This window comes from Pan troglodytes, chromosome 9, assembly GCF_028858775.2.
Source record: "Pan troglodytes isolate AG18354 chromosome 9, NHGRI_mPanTro3-v2.0_pri, whole genome shotgun sequence".
Lineage (NCBI taxonomy): Eukaryota > Metazoa > Chordata > Mammalia > Primates > Hominidae > Pan > Pan troglodytes.
In genome coordinates, this window is record NC_072407.2 from 40,302,066 (window position 1) to 40,320,359 (window position 18,294).

The 18,294-nt window shown below is 43.8% G+C and overlaps 1 protein-coding gene across 4 annotated transcripts in view; it reads left to right on the top strand.

Annotated features, from left to right (window-relative positions):
• Positions 1 to 6,650: 6,650 nt before the first annotated feature.
• The window catches only part of PRR5L (proline rich 5 like), a 174,654-nt gene continuing 163,010 nt past the window's right edge, over positions 6,651 to 18,294 (top strand). For 2 of the 4 annotated variants that reach the window (XM_054662213.2, XM_001153939.7), the window contains exon 1: positions 6,718 to 6,937. The gene's annotated coding sequence lies outside the window, so the exon portion shown is untranslated. Of the gene's footprint in view, positions 6,938 to 18,294 lie in introns of all 4 variants that reach the window. The other 2 variants (XM_016920677.3, XM_054662220.2) reach the window with 2 other exon arrangements.

The following is an 18,294-nucleotide window of genomic DNA, read 5'->3' on the forward strand; positions in this document are numbered from 1 at the left end:
TAGTCCTTCAGAGTGGGGGAAGGCGTTTCGGTTGTGGTGCTGCGGCAGTGAGCGCGGATCAAGACGGACGCGGCGGCTGGATGACTAAACCCCGAGACTCTAGAACCAAAGGACTAGGGGGACCAGGGCGGAGGATGGTTTACTCGGGGGAGGAAATTGGCTTGACTTGTCTACTTACCAAGTCAGGGAAACAGGTTTTCCCTTGACCCATGTGGGTGGGCTGGCGCACTTGGGGAATGCACCTGCAAGCTTGGCAGGCGCCTTGGAAACGTAGTTGTTCAGGAGTGATCGGCGTACCAGTGTTTGGAATGAAAATGAGGCTGTGCATATCGGGCTTCTTGGAATTGACACACACACATGCACACATCCTGTCTTGAATGTAAAATTACTTCTGCGTATATAGTTTTTCAGCCTATGTAGTAGGTTGGAGCTGGTATTATTAGTATTATCCAGATTGGGAAATAATCATTTAGGGTTTTTAGTAACTTTCCCATAGTCATAGAGAAGATCTGATTCCAAGAGCAGGTGAGGAAGTGTTTGGGAGAGGGGACAAGAGAGGAATGGAATGAAAGCTACTACCTAGCTAGGTTCTTGTTATACGGGGGTGAGATGGGGGAGGAGGTTAATGGAAATGATTTAGTTCATTTATTCAAAAAGGTAATTATAATGAATATAATTGTAAAGAGTGATTTTGCACTGGCAGTACTGGACTCTGATTTGCCCTGTTCTCAGAGACCGTACATCAAAACAGACATTTCCTTTATCTACCTTTAGTATTTGGGTGGCTCTTTTCTTTTCCTACCCTCCACTTTTTTTTAAGCAAATTCCAGCTCAAAAAATGGGTTCTGATATATTCGAGCTTAAGAAAGAATGCCCATTTGTGAAATTCCAGAAATTGGTAAGCTGCTAAGGACATTTGTTCCTTTGTCTCCTCTCCTCCCCCTTCCCCTTCCCCCACTCCATTTTCTGTGGGGATATTGTCAAGGCCCAGGAAAACAAAAATCAAATTGTCTAAGGAGGAACCCATTCCTGGATTAGAAGATTTTAGAACCATTTTGTCACAGGGTCCTGATTCTAGCTCTCTTTCTTGGCCTCTCTTTTCCATGAACCCTCATGGCCTGATTCCTGGTTTCTGTTATAACTCAATGTAGGTTCTAGGTTTAACTCCTGCCTGTATCTATAGGGCTGGGCCCATTGTCTTGGGTTAATTGAATATTTGTTAAATAAACAACCACCCAAAAAAGTGATTAGACTAAGATGAAATTTTGTGACTTATTTGAGGATATTGCCTTGGTATTTGCAGGATTGTGCCTTCTTGTCTTACTTTAGAGTAATGAGGAGTGTGGTCACCAGCCTTCAAGATGGCCCTCAATGATCCCAGCCTCCTGGTGTTCACAACCTAGTGTAGACACCTCCCACCATGTACCAGGATTGGTATGCATGACCAATAGCAAATGGTGGGTGTGAATGGCATATCACTTCTGAGATTAGGTTATACAAGACTGCACCAAAAAACTAACAAAAAGACTGAAGTTCCTGTCTCCTGGCTTGGGTGCTCTCTCATGTGCCCTGCTCTCTTTCACTTGAATCCTTTGCTCTGGGGAAAGCAAACTGCCATGTTGTAAACAGTCCTACAGAGAGGCCTAGGTGACAAGGAACTGAAGCATCTGGCCAACAACTTCATTACTGACCTGAGAAGCAGATTGTCTAGGCCCAGTAGAGCCTTAAGAAGGCAGGAGTCTTGGCCAACAGCTTAACTGCAACCTCATGAGAGATTCTGAGCCAGCACCACCCAGCGAAGCCACGCCTGGATTTCTGGCCTTCAAACACTATTAAGATTATAAATGTTTGTTGTTTTAAGCTATGAAGCTTTGAAGTAATTTGTTATACAGCAATAGTAACTAATGCATGGTGGCAGCAAAGCATAGCGGTTTTAGAATTCAACCTGAGTTGGAATCCTAATTCTACACATTATTAACTTTTCCGTGTACAAATTCTTGAACTTCTCTGGGCCTCAGTTTCCACCTCTGTAAAATGGTGTTCATCACACCCATCTAGTTCAGAGAGCAGAGCTGAGCGACAGGAGCTGCTTCAGTGGGAGGATTTCCAGCTCTCCTTACTCTCGCGGGCTGGTATTATATGAATGGCACCATGTCATCCCATTTTGGTAGGGCTGCCCAGATTGCCAATGCCATGTTGCATGTAAAGGTTTGTCTGTGGTCTGCAGAATGTCCAGCAATTTCTAAACCATAAACATTTTCATGGGTGGGAACAAAACAGAATGTCGGAGTTCATTTCTATGATTTGTTCCCATTGCCTGGTTTTCATTAGGCCAAATCTAATTTCTTCCCAATTCTGAATATAGGAATCAGTGCTGACTTTCATTTATTTAATAAACTTGTTATGTGCCCGGCTCTGTTCTAAGCCCTTACATTTACTGATTAATTTACTTCCCATTCCTATCCTATGATATTATATATATACATATGTATATACATACACACACATATGTACACACACACGTAAGTACATATACATATATAAGCACACACACTGTATTGTTTCCATTTTACATATGGAGAAACAGACATAGGCAGATTAAGTAGTCTGAGGTCACACAGCTAAGTAGTGGCAAAGCCCAGATTCAAATATGGCCAGTCTGGCTCCAGATTCTGCACTGTTAACCGCCAAGCTGTACATGTCTCCTTGTTGTCCCACAGCTGTAAATTCGTGTTTCTTCTCTTTGCATGTCTGACTACCTTCCTCAGGCAGCAAGAACAATCTAAGAGTGTTCCTGTACAATCAATCTGGTGATGGTGAGAAACAATATAATGAGTGAGTGGAAGGGCTACCTTGGGCTTTGGAAAAGACCTAGGTTCAGTTTCCAACTCCTGTGTACTGTTAGCAAATTACTTCCCCTCTTGGAACCTCAATTTCATCATCCGTAAAATGGGAACAATAATAAAAATACCTTTTGGCCATTAGGGGGAGCTCAAGGATGACTTATACCCCAAAAGGGGAAGGATTGCTTATGTGGATTCTCAGTTCTAGTCATTGGCAACGCTAAAGGGCAGAGCTTTCCCCTGTTGTGGGCAAGGGTTTGCACGAGGGGGACTGGCCATCCCAGTTTTCCCAGGGATGAGGGGTTTCCTGGGATGCAGGACTTTCAGGGCTAGCGCTGGGACAGTTCTGGACAAACCAGGCCAGTTAGTCACCCAAGTTTGAGCCCTGAACCTTGGGGGAAACCAGCCTTTTGGAACACTTGCTGTGATTTCTCCAGTGGGGCAGATATGAAGCAAGGGATATGGACACAGAATTTATTAGTAGAAAATGATTAAGGGCAGCAATCTTAGTATTGAGGGTTTTTTTATAGTAGCTTTATTGAAATAGAATTAACATTCACATACCATACAATTTATCCATTTGAAGTGTAAAATTCGATGAATTTAGTATACTCACAGTTGTCCAACTATCACCACAATTAATTTTAGAACATGTTCATCATCCCCAAAAGAAACAGCATATCCTTTAGCTATCAACACCCACCTCTGCCCCCAATTCTCCCCATCACACCCAGCCCTAGGCAATCGCTAATCTACTTTCTGTCTCTATGGTTTTGCCTTCTGGACATTTCCCATGAATTGGATCATATGATACGGTTTCTCCTCTTATACTAAGTAAAGGAAACGAGTACAAAAGACCACATATCATATGTTTTGTACTCGTTTCCTCTACTTAGCATAAGAGGAGAAACTTCTTCAAGGTTCGTTCATGTTATAGCCTGTATCGGTACTTCATTCGTTTTTTGCTGAATAATATTTTTTTGTACAGATATACCATAGTTTGTTCATTCATCAGTTGTAGACATTTGAGTTGTTTCTACTTTTTAGCTGTTGTGAGTAATGCTGCCATGAGCAATCATGTACAAAGTTTTTGTGTGAACATATGTTTCATTTCTCTTGGAGTATACACTGAAGAGTGGAATAGTGGAGTTTCTGGGCCATATGATTACTCTGTGTTTAACCTTTTGAGGAAGTGTAAGACCATTTTCCAAAGTGACTGCACTATTTTACAGTCCCCAGAAGCAATGTATAAGGGTTTCAATTTCTCCACATCTGCACCAACTTTTGTTTAAAAAAAAGAGAGAGAGAGAGATGGGGGTCTCTGCTCTTTTACCCAGGCTGGAGTACAGTGGTGTAATCATGGCTCACTGTAGCCTCAAACTCCTGGGCTCAACTGATCTTCCCACTTCAGCCTCCTGAGTAGCTGGGACTACAAGCATGCACAACCATACCCAGCTAATTTGATTTTTTTTTTTTAGAGACAAAAAATATGTTTTGTCTCTAAAACATATGTTTGCTATGTTGCTCAGGCTGGTCTCAAACTCCTGGCCCCAAACGATCCTCCTGCCTCAGCCTTCTGAGTAGCTGGAATTACAGATGGGAGCCACTGCGTCTGGCTCTGCCTTTTTGATTATAGTGATCCTAGTGGGTATGAAGTAGTATCTCATTGTAAGCCGTCTTGTTTTGAAGTCGCATTGGTATATCAAACACATTTTGTAACTTGTTCTGTCTTTTTGATTATAGCAATCTTAGCGGGTATGAAGTGGTATCTCATTGTGAGCAGTCTTGTTTTTAAGTTGCATTTGCATAGCAAACACATTTTGTCACTTACGCTACTTTGGTTCATTTGAGGTAACTGATGAAGGTTATGGAAGCTTAAATAAACTCCTATTCTCCCCTTTGGTTTCACTACTAAGTCCTGGCTGCCTTCTTTGTCAGAGGAATGCCTGCAGGGGGTGGATTAGGCCAAGGGTCCTGTAGTCCTTTAAGGAGAGCCCTTGCCACCCTCCTGTTATTTCCCTAGTTTCCCTTTTCCTCACCTTTATCTCAGTCCAGAGATGAGGGTGGGTTGCAGGGGGAAAGGGCTGATCAATCTTTTTGACTTTATGCCCCCTTTGTGGCTTTGACGTGGCCTGATCAGCTCACCAGTCGTCTTAGTCCATATGGGCTAATATAACAAAATACCATAAACTGGGTGGCTTATCAACAACAGAAATGTGTTGCTCATAGTTCTGGAGGCTGGGAAGTCCAAGACCAAGGCATTGGCAGATTCTATGTTTGATGAGGACAGTTTCCTGGTTCATAGATGGTGTCTTCTCACTGTGTCCTCAAATGGTGGCTGTGGGCAAGGGAGCTCTCTTGGGCCTGTTTATAAGGGCACTAATCCCATTCATGAGGGCTCCACACTCATGACCTAATCACCCCCCATAGGTCCCACCTCCAAATACCATCACCTGGGGGTGAAGATTTCAGCATATGAATTTGTGGGGGACGCATACACTCAGACCATAGCGCAAGTTAGGGACAAAAGCTCTGAGTGTCAGCAGGGTTGCACTGGCTTGGAAATGCTGGAAATCTGGAAATTTCCAGATCAGGCATTACAAACTGCATGATCTAGGGCTCACATTGCATTAACAATGTTGTGTTTGGTCCATAGTGTTTCAAAATTGGAAAACTCGACATAAAAAATCCAGCCTTCTGGCTTTTCTTTAAAAATGTGCAGGCCCAACCATGCTGTTTCCACCTTTCTGCATTGCAGTATTTGGCTGAGGCTGAGCCCTGGCTGCCCTCTGAAGACTGGTGTGAGCTTTCAAATCCCCACAGTTCCTGCCACACACTGTTGCATCACAGTGGGCCCTCTCCACACATTTGTCACCTGTCTCATACTTGAGAATATTTATTAGTGCCCAATTCCTTCAGGGACCTAACAGGGTGAACTTAGGCCATAGTAGGTAACAGGGCTAAATACAGACACTTGGGATCCTGGCTTTCCAGCCATCCCCATACCATCTCCTCATGAGTACAAGCAAGTTTCAGGTGTAATGTGGGCATCTAATTTGTGATTTGTGGTTCTTGATCACTTTTATGGGCCAGCCACTGTTCTAAGAGTTTTGCATATATTAATTCATTTAATCCTCCTAGGAACCCAATCATAATCCTGGTTTACAGATGGGAAAACTAACACCCAGAGAAAACACTTGCTCACAGTCCATGGGTAATAGTTACAGAGTCAGAATTTGAAGTCAGGAGCGAATGAGGTCATTTTGCAAGGTTGCTCATGACCTAGTGTCTGGTTCATTATGGGGGTTCAGTGGGTGCAAGCTTTATAATATTCATCTAGTCTTGCCAACTGCTGCTAACGTGCTGCATGGCTGGGGTTTAGTCCCAGCCAGATGTCCCATCACAAAAGTTAGGCATTGAAGTGGATGACATTTGTGTTTAGAGAAATGATATGTCTCATTCTTTTCAGCTCTAACTTGGGGTAAGTTTCTGAAAGCAAGTAAGAGAAAAGGAGAGGGACATTTGTGATCTCTCATGTATAGAAGACTAACAAAGAGGCAGGTGGTCACACCTGAAGGCACGTCCCCTGACCCTTATTACATAATGCAATGGGCTAAATGTCCAAAATTCCTCTCCCAGCTCTGATTGGCCTGGCTACTATGATGAGTGAAGTCCACCAGGGAAGACACTGTGGCCTCGTTTCTCATCCTCCTGTCCCCAGGAGTAACACAGAAGCAGCTAGTAACACAACAGCATTGTCCTCACATACACAGGCCTGCTTTGTTTCCCCACCACACAGAGCAGCCGCTGTAACAATGGCCCCGAATGACACTTTACCCTCCTTTCTCCAATGTTGCATTTGTTTTTTTAGTCTGGAATGGGCTAAACAATGATTTCCTGCAGGGGGTATCAGCTTTTTATATTTTCTGCCTGCTTCTCTGTCAGTCTTCAGGCCCCAGGTCAGTGAGTGGCAAGCCAGGCCCAGAGAGCTCTGGGCCCATTGGAACATCCCCTTCTCGGGAGGCTGGAAGGCCATGGTCATTCACCTCTCCCCAGCAAGGTGGGACCTGCCCTGGAAGAAGAAACCAGACCAGGTAACACAAGAGAGACAATGAGAGCTTGGGGCTAGGGGGTGGGGTTGCAGGGGATGGCTGAGTATCCAGCCCAAGGAGGATGGGTTTCTGGCTTCAAGACATCCGATTTTCTTGAGAACCACCATCTGCTGTTAAATAAATAATGAAAAGCAACAGAGGTCAAGTTCAGCAGCCTCCCAGTTAGGAAAATACCCTCTGTCTGTCTGGCCCTGTTCAGTGCCTCTGATATCTCTGGGTGACCAGGGTCTTCATGGCCCATGTAGATTTACTGAGGTGGCTGTTGCCTTAATAATAGCTGCTAGTACTAAGCTCTTTCTCTGTGTATTGCATATGTATACCTATTACTGTATGTCTCTCATTGAATGAATAGTAATGATAGCAAACCCTTATACAACATGCCTCAGATTCTTGCTTCTTTCAAACCCAGGGAGTCGGGTTCTAGAATCTGCGCTTTTCGTCATCATGCCCCTTGTAAAGCATTTTTTTTTACAACATCCTGCTAATAAACCAAGGTCATCACAATATTTCACTTTGAGAGGCAATGATATATGAAGATAGCTATGTGTATTGTGAGTCCTTTGCCCTGTGCCAGGCAGCATTCTAACTGTTTTGCAGCTATTTCATCAGATAGATACTTTATGATCTCTATTTTATGGATGAGGAAATTGAAGTACGGATAATTTAAGTCATTCACCCGGGGTCACACAGTTGTTAAATGGCAGAGCCTGGATTTGAATTCAGTTTTCTCTTAAGTATTATGGGAATCTTAGACCCACCCAGCCCTGCTGGTCTGGAGTTAGTCTTCTTCTCTAGGTCATGGTGTATAGAGGGTGACATTCAGTTTCTGGCTTCATAGAACACCTGCACCCAAGTTGACAGCTTAAGGAATTTTTTCGTTTGTTTATTTTAAATGATTTTTCTATTGGCATCAGCTTTTGTCTTGCTTGAAGAAGATGGAATTGCTCAATGATGACAGTGAAGGAATTTGAAAGGGTAAGAATTGCTCAATGAGTGGTATCTCTTTTTTGGCCAGAGACCAGGCTAAGTTGCCTCATATGTAAGAGAACATACGTCAAATACACAGGACTCATGGTATATTATGGAAGCAAACTTTATTTTTGCCTATCATTGTCCCTAATTTTTTTCAGCGGGTCCTCCCTCTTCCCTTGCCCTGGGATGAAAATTAAGGTAGGTCCACAATTCTTATGGGCCCCCTTCAGGAATCAAAAGTTCTTAAGTCGCTTTTAGTTCCAGCACAGCCTCATTCAGCAATTGGGATGTCCAGTCCCAGGGAATCAGCCAGATCTTTGAATTTGGTTCCCAGTGGAGACTTTTCTCCCTCCTCCAGTGGGGCCTGCAGCTTGGAAAGGGGGTCTGTGGTTGGCTTCTCATTTCCCACGTTAAGCTTCCATCCTTCTCTCCTCTGGCTTACTGATGATTCTGACTCCTGGCAGGGGGAAGGGGAAAAGAGAAGAGGCAGGAAAGGAGCTGGAAGTCCGTACTTGGTTAATGCTGTGGCAAGCTGGCATTTCACTGGCAGGTTCTGGTGAGTGTGTAAACCTAGTTCTTTCTCTCTAGGCACAATCTTGTGGATACTTCAGAGAGCACCATTATTTCTCATCTTTGGGGATCTCTGAGTTGCTGGTCCCTTGAAGCTGGTTGCCTAATAAGACTCCTTCCTTAGTTCCCTGGCATCTAAGCAGTGCCATATTAGTTTGCTGGGACTGCCATGACAAAATATCACAGACTGAGGGGCTTAAACCAGCAGTCCCCAATTTTTTTGGTACCAGAGACCAGTTTTGTAGATGACACTTTTTTCCACAGACCAGGGTAGGGATGGTTTCAGGATGATTCAAGTGCATTACATTTATTGAGAACCTTATTTCTATTATTATTACATTGTAATATATAATGAAATAATTACACAATTCACCACAGTGTAGAATCAGTGGGAGCCCTAAACTTGTTTTCCTCCAATTAGACAGTCCCATATGGGGGTGATGGGAACCAGTGACAGATCATCAGGCATTAGATTCTCATAAGGAGCATGCAAACTAGACCCCTCACATGCGCAGTTCACAATAGGGTTTGTGCTCCTATGAGAATCTAATGCTGCTGCTGATCTGACAGGAGGTGGAGCTCAGGTGGTAATGTGAATGATTGGGAGGAACTGTAAATATGGATGAAGCTTCCTGCTCTCTCTGTCCCTGCTGTGTGGCCTGGTTCCTAACAGACCACAGACCAGTACTGGTCCATGGCCCGGGAGTTGGGGGCCCCGGGCTTAAACAACAGAACTTAATTTTCTCCCAGTTCTGGAGGTTAAAAGTCCAAGATCAAGGTGTTGGAAGGTTTGTTTTCTCCTGAGGTCTCTGTCCTTGGCTTGTGGATGGCCACCTTCTCACTGAGTTCTCACATGGTCTTTCCTCTGTGTGTGCATTCCTGGTGTCTCTTGGCATGTGCAAATGTCCTCTTCTTATAAGGACACCAGTCAGAGAGGATTAAGGCCTACCCTAAGGGGTTCATTTTAACTTAATCACATTTTTTAAAGGTCCTGCTTCTAAATGCAGTCACATTCTGAGGTCCTGGGGGTTAGGGCTTCATCATATAAATTTTGGGAGGATAGTTGAGGCCACAACAAGTGCTGTCAGCTTTTCTCTGAAGGTAAATTTCCATTCCTCCTGGTGGTCCTTGTCAGAAGGACCTACACATCCCACAGGTTGGCCACAGTACATCTCTGGCTTATGGAAAATGCTCAAGTTTCATTATCCCAGGAAATCCAAAGCTACCACGTTCTCTCCACTCCAGCTGATCACTCCATCTCTCTTGTATTTTGGGATTCACAGACATGATTCAGACATCAGCCCTCAGTGACAGTCAACCTCCAGGGACACAGCATCTTGGAGGCCAATCTTGGAGGGTGGGTAGTGGGCAATTGGGACTTGGAGTGCTCCTATTGCTTTCTCCAAAATTCCTCCTCTACACCACCAACTGTTCTTCTCACCCAGCCTTCTTTGTGGGCTGAAGATGGTCAGTTAAGAGGGAAACCAGTTTCGTGCCACTTCTTTTGTCAGCCCTGCATGGTGGCCTCAGTGTCACAGCTCACTTTGAAACATGTCTTTTGTCCTTGGCAATACCCGAACTGAGACCATAGTCATTTTTACATCCTGCTACACAAATAGCATCTCATTTAGTTTTCATAAAGAACCCTAGGAGTTCTTCTACATATGGAAGAGGAATCTGGAGCTCAGAAAGGTTAACGAATTCACCCAAAAGAGATTATTCAGTGAGTGGCGGGGAGGGGAGTAGAGATTCAAGCTTTAACCCACTTCATTATTTACTTCTCTGGGCCTTCATCATCCAGGCTTCTTAGAGCTTTTACCTACTGGAGTTTGGTCTGTGCTGCTAAAATGTTTTCTTCTTAGCAGAAAACTATAAAGGTAAACAACAACAACAACAACAAACACTTCATCGCTGCTTGCACCACTTGTGATGCAGGGGCTGGCAACAGGAGTGACAGGTGCATCAGGAGCTTTCTTAAGTATGTTGTGAGATGAGCTCTGTGTACCCAGGAAAGTCTTTGACTGCTTGAAAGTCCTCCATCCCTGCCCCACTATAATTTAATCAGCAGAATAATGAAGTACAAGTGAAATATCTTTTTTTTTTGTAGAAATGCATAAAAGCAATTCTGTTAGTCTGTTTTGTGTTGCTGTAAAGGAATACCTGAGACTGGGTAATTTTTAAAGAAAAGAGGTTTATTTGGCTCACGTTTCTGCAGGCTGTACAAGCATGGCACTTGCATCTGCTCAGCTTTTGGTGAGGCCTCAGGGAGTTTTACTCATGGCAGAAGGTGAGGGGGGAGCATGTCACATGGTGAGAAAGGGTGCAAGAGAGTGCCAGGCTCTTTTTAAATGACCAACTTTCTTGTGAACTTACAGGGTAAGAACTCACTCCATTATCACCAGGGCAGCACCAAGTCATTCATGAAAGATCTGCCCCCGTGACCCAAGCATGTCCCACTAGACCCCACCTCCAATGCTGGCAATCGCATTTCAACATGAGATTTAGAGGAGACAAACATTCAAACTATATCAGCAATATTGCATTCTGAGAATTTTATTGAAGGCAGAAGGGGCCATATCATCTCACCTTCTAGCTCCCGGGAGGTACTTAACCTAAAGATGACTTCCGAATATGAAGCTATTTAAAAGAAAAAAAGATCCTCTTTTTTGTTTAGATTTTTAATTATTTTCTTTACAAGTAAAGAAGCCCAAGCCTGTCATTGCCCATTCTTCCTTAGGAAAGGGAAAGCTACATATGGGCCTGGCAGTGGTTCAGAGGCTGCCTGCCAAGGCTGTGTCAGGTTCATCTGGCAGCCGTGCAGAGCTGGGCTGGGCTGGGCCGGGCTGAAGTTGGGGCCCAGGGCACAGGCCTGGGATGGGCTGGAGCTGCAGCTGTCTCCGTCCAGTGAGGAAGGGGAGGATGATATTTCTGTTCACCCACTCAGCAATTATTTAACAAGCATTTATTGTGCCCAAGACTTTTGTGGGCTCTCTGCCAGGAAAGGGCAGGTCATTGAATGGGCCCTGGGAAAAATGATGTCTGAGCTTCTCTCCAGTTCTCAGAGAAAGGTAAAGCACTGGAAGCGGGCGGTTCAGGGAGAGGGCGTGGAGGCATGGAAAAGCATGGTGTGCTTGGAGATCTATGGATGGTTTTAAACTGCTCAAGCACAGGCCGGGGTCAAGGGAGGGCAGGGGTCAGAAGAGGGAGGAGGAAGAAGGTGGAGGAGCTGCCAGATTGGAACTTGGTAGGCAGGTTGGGCCCTGGGAGGGCCACAGAAGGGTCTGAAGCAGAGTTGTGACCAGAGTGGGTTTGTCTTTTAGAGGGAACTCTGAGGCAGGACGGGGACACACTTGAGCATCAGAGGTGTCAAGGCTCAGGGAGAGGGGTGAGGGAAGATGAAGGGCAGAACCGAAGCCCTGGCTGAGATCATGGGAATGGGGAGGGGTTAAGCTGGAGACAGTGGCAGCCACCTGAGGGAGGGGTTGGTCTAGAATGTCTTTCAGGTTTCTGACTTGAACTACAGAAGGGATGCTATGCCATGATGGGTCAGTGTGTGTGTAGGGGGCCGAGGACCCTTCCCAGCTGGAGGAAGTGGGGCATGGGGGGTCGGGGGGTTGTCCTTTCTTTTAATAAACATACGGAGGGGCTGCCCTGAGCTGCGTGCTGGGAGAGGAGAGCAGAGGGGACACCTTCCATTCCTTACAGAGCCCTTGGGCCAATGAAAGAGCAATTCAAATGCAATGGAGCAGGAAGACCCTAAGAGAGAATTGGAAAATGACTGGGAAAATTTGAATGTAGACCAAGCATTCAGTGATATTAGAGAATTATTAATTTTTCAAGGTGTGATGAAATTATTGTGTTTTAGGTGGGAGAATACCCCCTCATCTTTTTTTCTTTTGGGGAGATGCAAGCTGGAATATTTAGGAGTGAAATATCATGATGTCTGTAATTTACTTGGAAACAAATAAATACAGAGGGAGAGAAGGAGAGACAGAAAGAGAATGAGCAAATATGGCAAAACGTTACCAATTGTTGGGAGTATATGGGAGTTTACTGTACTGTTATTGCACTGTGCTTTTGGCTTTTCTGTGTGAAATATTTTGTAGTAAAAACTGGAAAATACAAAGTAGCAAGCGCATTGATGGGAGGTAAGGGTACCACAGGAACACAATGAACGGCCTCTAATCAGAATTTGATGCATGAGGGATGCTTCTAAAGAAAACAGCCTCTAAGACCTGAGGAAGAGTGATCCTTGAAGGGGGGATGGGGAAGAATTTTGGGGAGAATGTACTAGGCAGAGAGGGAACAGCCTGTGTGTAGGCCTGCTGGCCTGTCTTGCTAGAGGAACAAAAAGACATTTAACATGAGTGTCAAATGTGAAGCAGAGTCACCAAGAGATGGGAAGAGAAAGGTAGGCAGGTCCTATAGAGTTTTATAAGGAGCATGGGGGAGTTTGGACTCTGTCCCAACCACGGCATAACTAGGGGGGCTTCATTTCAGAAAGATGCTGGCTCAGCTGGGTGCGGGGGCTCACACCTGTTATCCCAGCACTTTGGGAGGCCAAGGCAGGCAGATCACCTGAGCTCAGGAGTTCGAGACCAGCCTAGGCAACATGGCGAAACCCCATCTCTACTAAACATACAAAAAATTAGCTGGGCATGGTGGCGGGCACCTGTAATCCCAGCTACTCGGGAGGCTGAGGCTTGAGCCTGGGAGGTGGAGCTTGCAGTGAGGTGGAGGTTGCAGTGCATTGCACTCTAGCCTGGGTGACAGAGCGTGACTCTGTCTCAAAATAAAAATAAAAATAAAAAAGAAAGATGCTGGCTCACATGTGTGCAGTTGCTAGGATCTGGCAGCCCCTGTTTTAAGCGCTTCATCTATATGAGTTCGCCTAATCCTCACCGTGACTTTATCAAGTATGTGCAGATTAGCACCTCTATTTATAAGAGAAGCCAGCCAAGGCACAGAAGTGTGAATTCATCTGCTCAAGGTCACGTATCTGGAAGAGTCAGGATTCGAGCCCAGGCATCCTGGCTCCACAGCCCACGCTGCCCTAATCGCAAGGCAACACTGCCTCTTGAGTTTAGTCTCTGTGTGGAGAAAGAAGTGGAGGGAAGCAGGACTCTTCCTCAAGACAGGAAGACAGCTTAGGAAGCAACCGTACACATCCAGACTCAAGGTGATGGTGACTTGAACTAAAACAATGACAGTGGTGATGGAGAGAAATAGATGTAATAGAAAGTTATTTTGGAGTGAAATCTATAGGACTTGGTACTTGAACAGTTGTGTCAGGGAAGTCAAAGACAATGCCCAATCCATACCCCACTGAACACCTAGCTCTGTGCCTTCTTGGCAGGAGAAAAGGGCTAGAGTAAGAGAATGTGGAGATACCTTGCTCATAAAAAAATCGAGAAGACATTATCAGACCCATAACATCCCCTTCAACTGTGAGGAGCAGCCTGTTGTCCACCCAACCTACATATCTCTTTCCTGGCTTCCACTAATCCTCACTTTTGGTGCAACTTGCCATTTTCACTGTTTGAATTTTTTAATCTGCACCTGTTGTAAAATAGAGATCATTCCTTTATCCTGACTTGACTGGAAAAACAGAGTCAAACCACAGCTCCTGGTCCCTTCCCTAATTGTCTCTCAACTCACTAACCTGCCATTAGCCTTGAGTGATGTGACGTATGCACCTGTCTGTGTTTCACAAGAAGCCCTTGATCCTTGGGCCTCTTCAGAGGGCTTAACTGGAATGAAAAATTAAACAAATATTGAAAAAACAATAGAACGAACAGTACATGGTCATGTCCCTCTAATCCTTATTGATTTTTAAGATCTTCTCAGGCATGAAAACAAGATTCACTGCTAGCAACCCAACATTGGATTTCTGTTAACTGAAAGACTGGCTTATTGATCAGGGTGGGATGTCCAGCAGGGCAGGAGCAGGCCTGTGTCTGCCCCACCAGCTAATCAACCCCAATTCAACCCTAAGAGGTGGAGCTCAGTTGGGTGAGAGCTGCACTCACTTGAAATGAGGGACACTGTGGCCCAGGAGGGTCCTCGCAGCATCCTCAGAAGAGACTGAGGCCATTCCTCAGTTATATACCAACTCTCTGGGGACCTCATCTTTTTCTTGCTAAGGGCCTCAAGAATTCCTCATTATTTTTTTCTGTGTCAAAAATAATATAACTACTACATGAATTCATGTATAGAGGACATGGATCTGCAGAATAAAATGGGTTCATCTACATATGTTCCTGCCTTCCATTCCTCTGTCTCAAGGAATTGTTCATTTAACAACAGATTCAGCTGTTATTCTGTGCTGTTTGAAGGTTGGCAATACAGCCATTAACCATATGCCAAATGGCAAAAATCCCTGCTCTCATGGAGCTTTTATTTTAGGGGATATTGTGAACAGTTTGGTGAGGAGCCTTCCAATCCATATATGTATTAATACAAACAGGTTTGTGCTGTACATATGATTCTGTGGCTGGCTTTTTTCACTAACAACATGTCTTGGAACTCATTCTGTGTCAGCATGAATGGTCCTTCCTCATTCTTTGATAGTTGCATAATGGTTCTCTGCAGGGATAAACCCCTGCTAGTAAACATACAGTTCTAATTTTTGTTTTCACAAATAGTGTTGCAGCGAACTTCCTTCTGCATGTACTGTTGTACACACACAATTTTGGACACTTACTAAGCCATGATATATAAATTAATTACCCTCTCTGTGCCTCAGTTTCCTCATCTGTACATTGAAAGTCATGGTAATAATCTCCCTGTAGCCATCAGGGAAAAGCAAATGAAAACCATGATGAGACGCACTTTACACTCACTGGGATGGATATAATTTTTAAAAATAGATGACAAGTGTGGGAGAAGATGTGGAGAAATTGGAATCCTCATGTGCTGCTGGTGGGAATATAAAATGATGCAGCTGCTTTGCAAACAGTCTGTGCATTCCCCAAAAGGTTAACACAGAGTTACAATTTAACCCAGCAATTCCACTCATAGGTATATACTCAAGAGAAATAAAAACACATGTTGCCACAAAAATTCGTTTAGAAATGTTCATAGCAGCATTATTCATAATAGCCAAAAGGTGGAAACAACCCAACTGTTCATCAACTAATGAAGAGATAAATAAAATTTGGCATATTCACACACAGGAATATTATGTCACATTAAAAAGATATGAAGTACTGATACAGGATCCAACATGGATGACCTTTGAAACATTACGCTAAGTGCAAGAAGTCAGTCATAAAAAGCTACATATTATATGATTCCATTTATATGAAATGTCCAGAATTGCCAAATATATAATGACAGAAAGTAGATAAGTGGTTTTTAGGGGCTGGGGTTGAGTGGGAAGGGAGGAAATGGAGAGTGTTAATGGGTATGAAGTTTCCTTTTTGGGGTGATAAAAATGTTCTAAAATTTGCTGTGGTGATGGTTGTACCTATCTGTGAATATACTAAAAGCCATTGAATTGTATACTTTAAATGGTTGAATTGTATGGTAGGTTCTATGGTCTGAATATTTACGTCCCCCTGAAATTCATCTTTTGAAACCGAATTACTAATGTGATGAGGTTTTGGAAGTGATTAGGTCATAAGGGTGGGGCCCTCCTGAATGAGATTTTTGCCATTACTTAAAAGGCTGGAGAGAGACCCTTCACCCCTTCCATCGTGAGGATACAGCAAGAAGGCACCGTCTATAAACCAGAAAGTGGGCCCTCAATAGACACTGAATCTGCCGGTGCTTTGATCTAGGACTTCCCAGCCTCCAAAACTGTAAGAAACAAATTTCTGTTGTTGATAAGCCATTCAGTTTATGGCGTTTTGTTATAGCAGTTTAAATGGACTGAGTTAGTATATGAATTATATTTCAATAAAGCTGTTATTAAATAAAGTAAGGTTGCTGTGAGGACTGACTGAATTACCTAAGATGTGTATAAAGGTGCTGGCACTTTGTCTTTTTGGGCCTAGCTTATGTCACTTAGCCAGGAATCTCCTTGCAAATGACAGGATCTCATTCTTTTTATGGCTGAATAGTACTCCATTATGTATATGTACCATATTTTCTTTTTTAAATTATTATACTTTAAGTTCTAGGGTACATGTGCACAACACGCAGGTTTGATACATAGGTATACATGTGCCATGTTGGTTTGCTGCACCCATCAACTCATCATTTACATTAGGTATTTCTCCTATCCCTCCCCCAGCTCCCCATCCTGGTGTGTGATGTTCCCTGCCCTGTGTCCAAGTGATCTCATTGTTCAATTCCCACCTATTGTTCAAAACCCACATGTGGTGTTTGGTTTTCTGTCCTTGTGATAGTTTGCTGAGAATGATGGTTTCCGGCTTCATCTATGTCCCTGCAAAGGACATGAACTCATCCTTTTTTATGGCTGCATAGTATTTCATGGTGTATATATGCCACATTTTCTTAATCCAGTCTGTCATTGATGGACATTTGGGTTGGTCCCAAGTCTTTGCTTTGTGAGTAGTGGGTGCTGGCACTTTGAATCTATGTACCTACTACCTTCGTTGTTGCTTCCAGGGGATGGATTTCTAGAAGCGGAATTGCTGAGTGAAAGGGGAGGTGCATTATTATTATTTTTAATGATCTTGCAAAGTTGCCTTCTAATAAAGGCTTTACCAATGCACCCTCCAAGAAGCAGTGCATGAGGATACCAGTTTTTTCCTGTTTCCTTTTCCTTTTCATAGTAACCACCACCAAAAGAGTCTGAAAGAATACACACAAGTGTTCATAGTGATTTCATTGGGTAATGGGATCAGGTGTCAACTTCCTCTTCCTTTTCTTGTATTGTTTATCTCTATTTTCTCATAGTGCTAAAAAAAAGAACATGTAATAGTTGTATAATGTTTAAAAAATAAAAGCACCCCCCACATCTCTTCTCCTTGAGGCTCCTACCCACTCACAGGGTTGGTAGTGATGACTACAGAAGACCCTTATTGCCACACCCTAAAAAGGACAGGAGCCCTTCCCATTGTGATGGTTTTTGTTGTAAATTTCTAGAAGAAACGGCCAGGGGGCGACAAATCTAAACATGAAGGAAGTGCAGAAACTGCAGTTATTTCCCCAGACCTGTACTTTCTTGCTAGAAGGCACCAAAAAGCCCTGTAATAAAAATCATACTGTGAGATATTCCCCCCTTACCAGCTACTAGACACAACAAGTTTGCAAATGCTTCATATGCCTTGTCATTCACTCCTCACAATTCCATGACAGAGGTACTGGCGCAAAAATGAAGTTAAGGAAATTAAGCAGCTTACTCAAAGGCAGACTGCTAGGAAGTGGCAGAGGTAGATACTGTTAAGACGCTTTCAACTTCAAGTCAAGAGTCATCAACAAGGATATTTTATTATCTCATTTAGAAATGAGTACATAGGGCAAGCTTCAGGGGAGGTTGATTCAGCAGCTCAGCAATGTCCTCAGGGTGCCTCTTCTTTCCACCTCTCTGCTCTGCCATCTTCCTGTTGCCTACATCCTCAGGCAGAAATAGGGCACTAGCAATGACATCTAGAATAGCAGAAGGCCAAGCCAATGCACCCTCCCAGAAGTAGTGCATGAGGATACCAGTTTTTCCCCTTTCCTTTCCTTCTCAAAGCAGCCACCAACAAAAAAATCTGAAAGAATACGCACAAATGTTCGCAGTGATTTCTGTGGGCGATGGGATCAGGTGTGAACTTCTTCCTTTTCTTGTATTGCTTATCTCTATTTTCTCACAGTGCTAAAAAAGAACATGTAATAATTGTGTA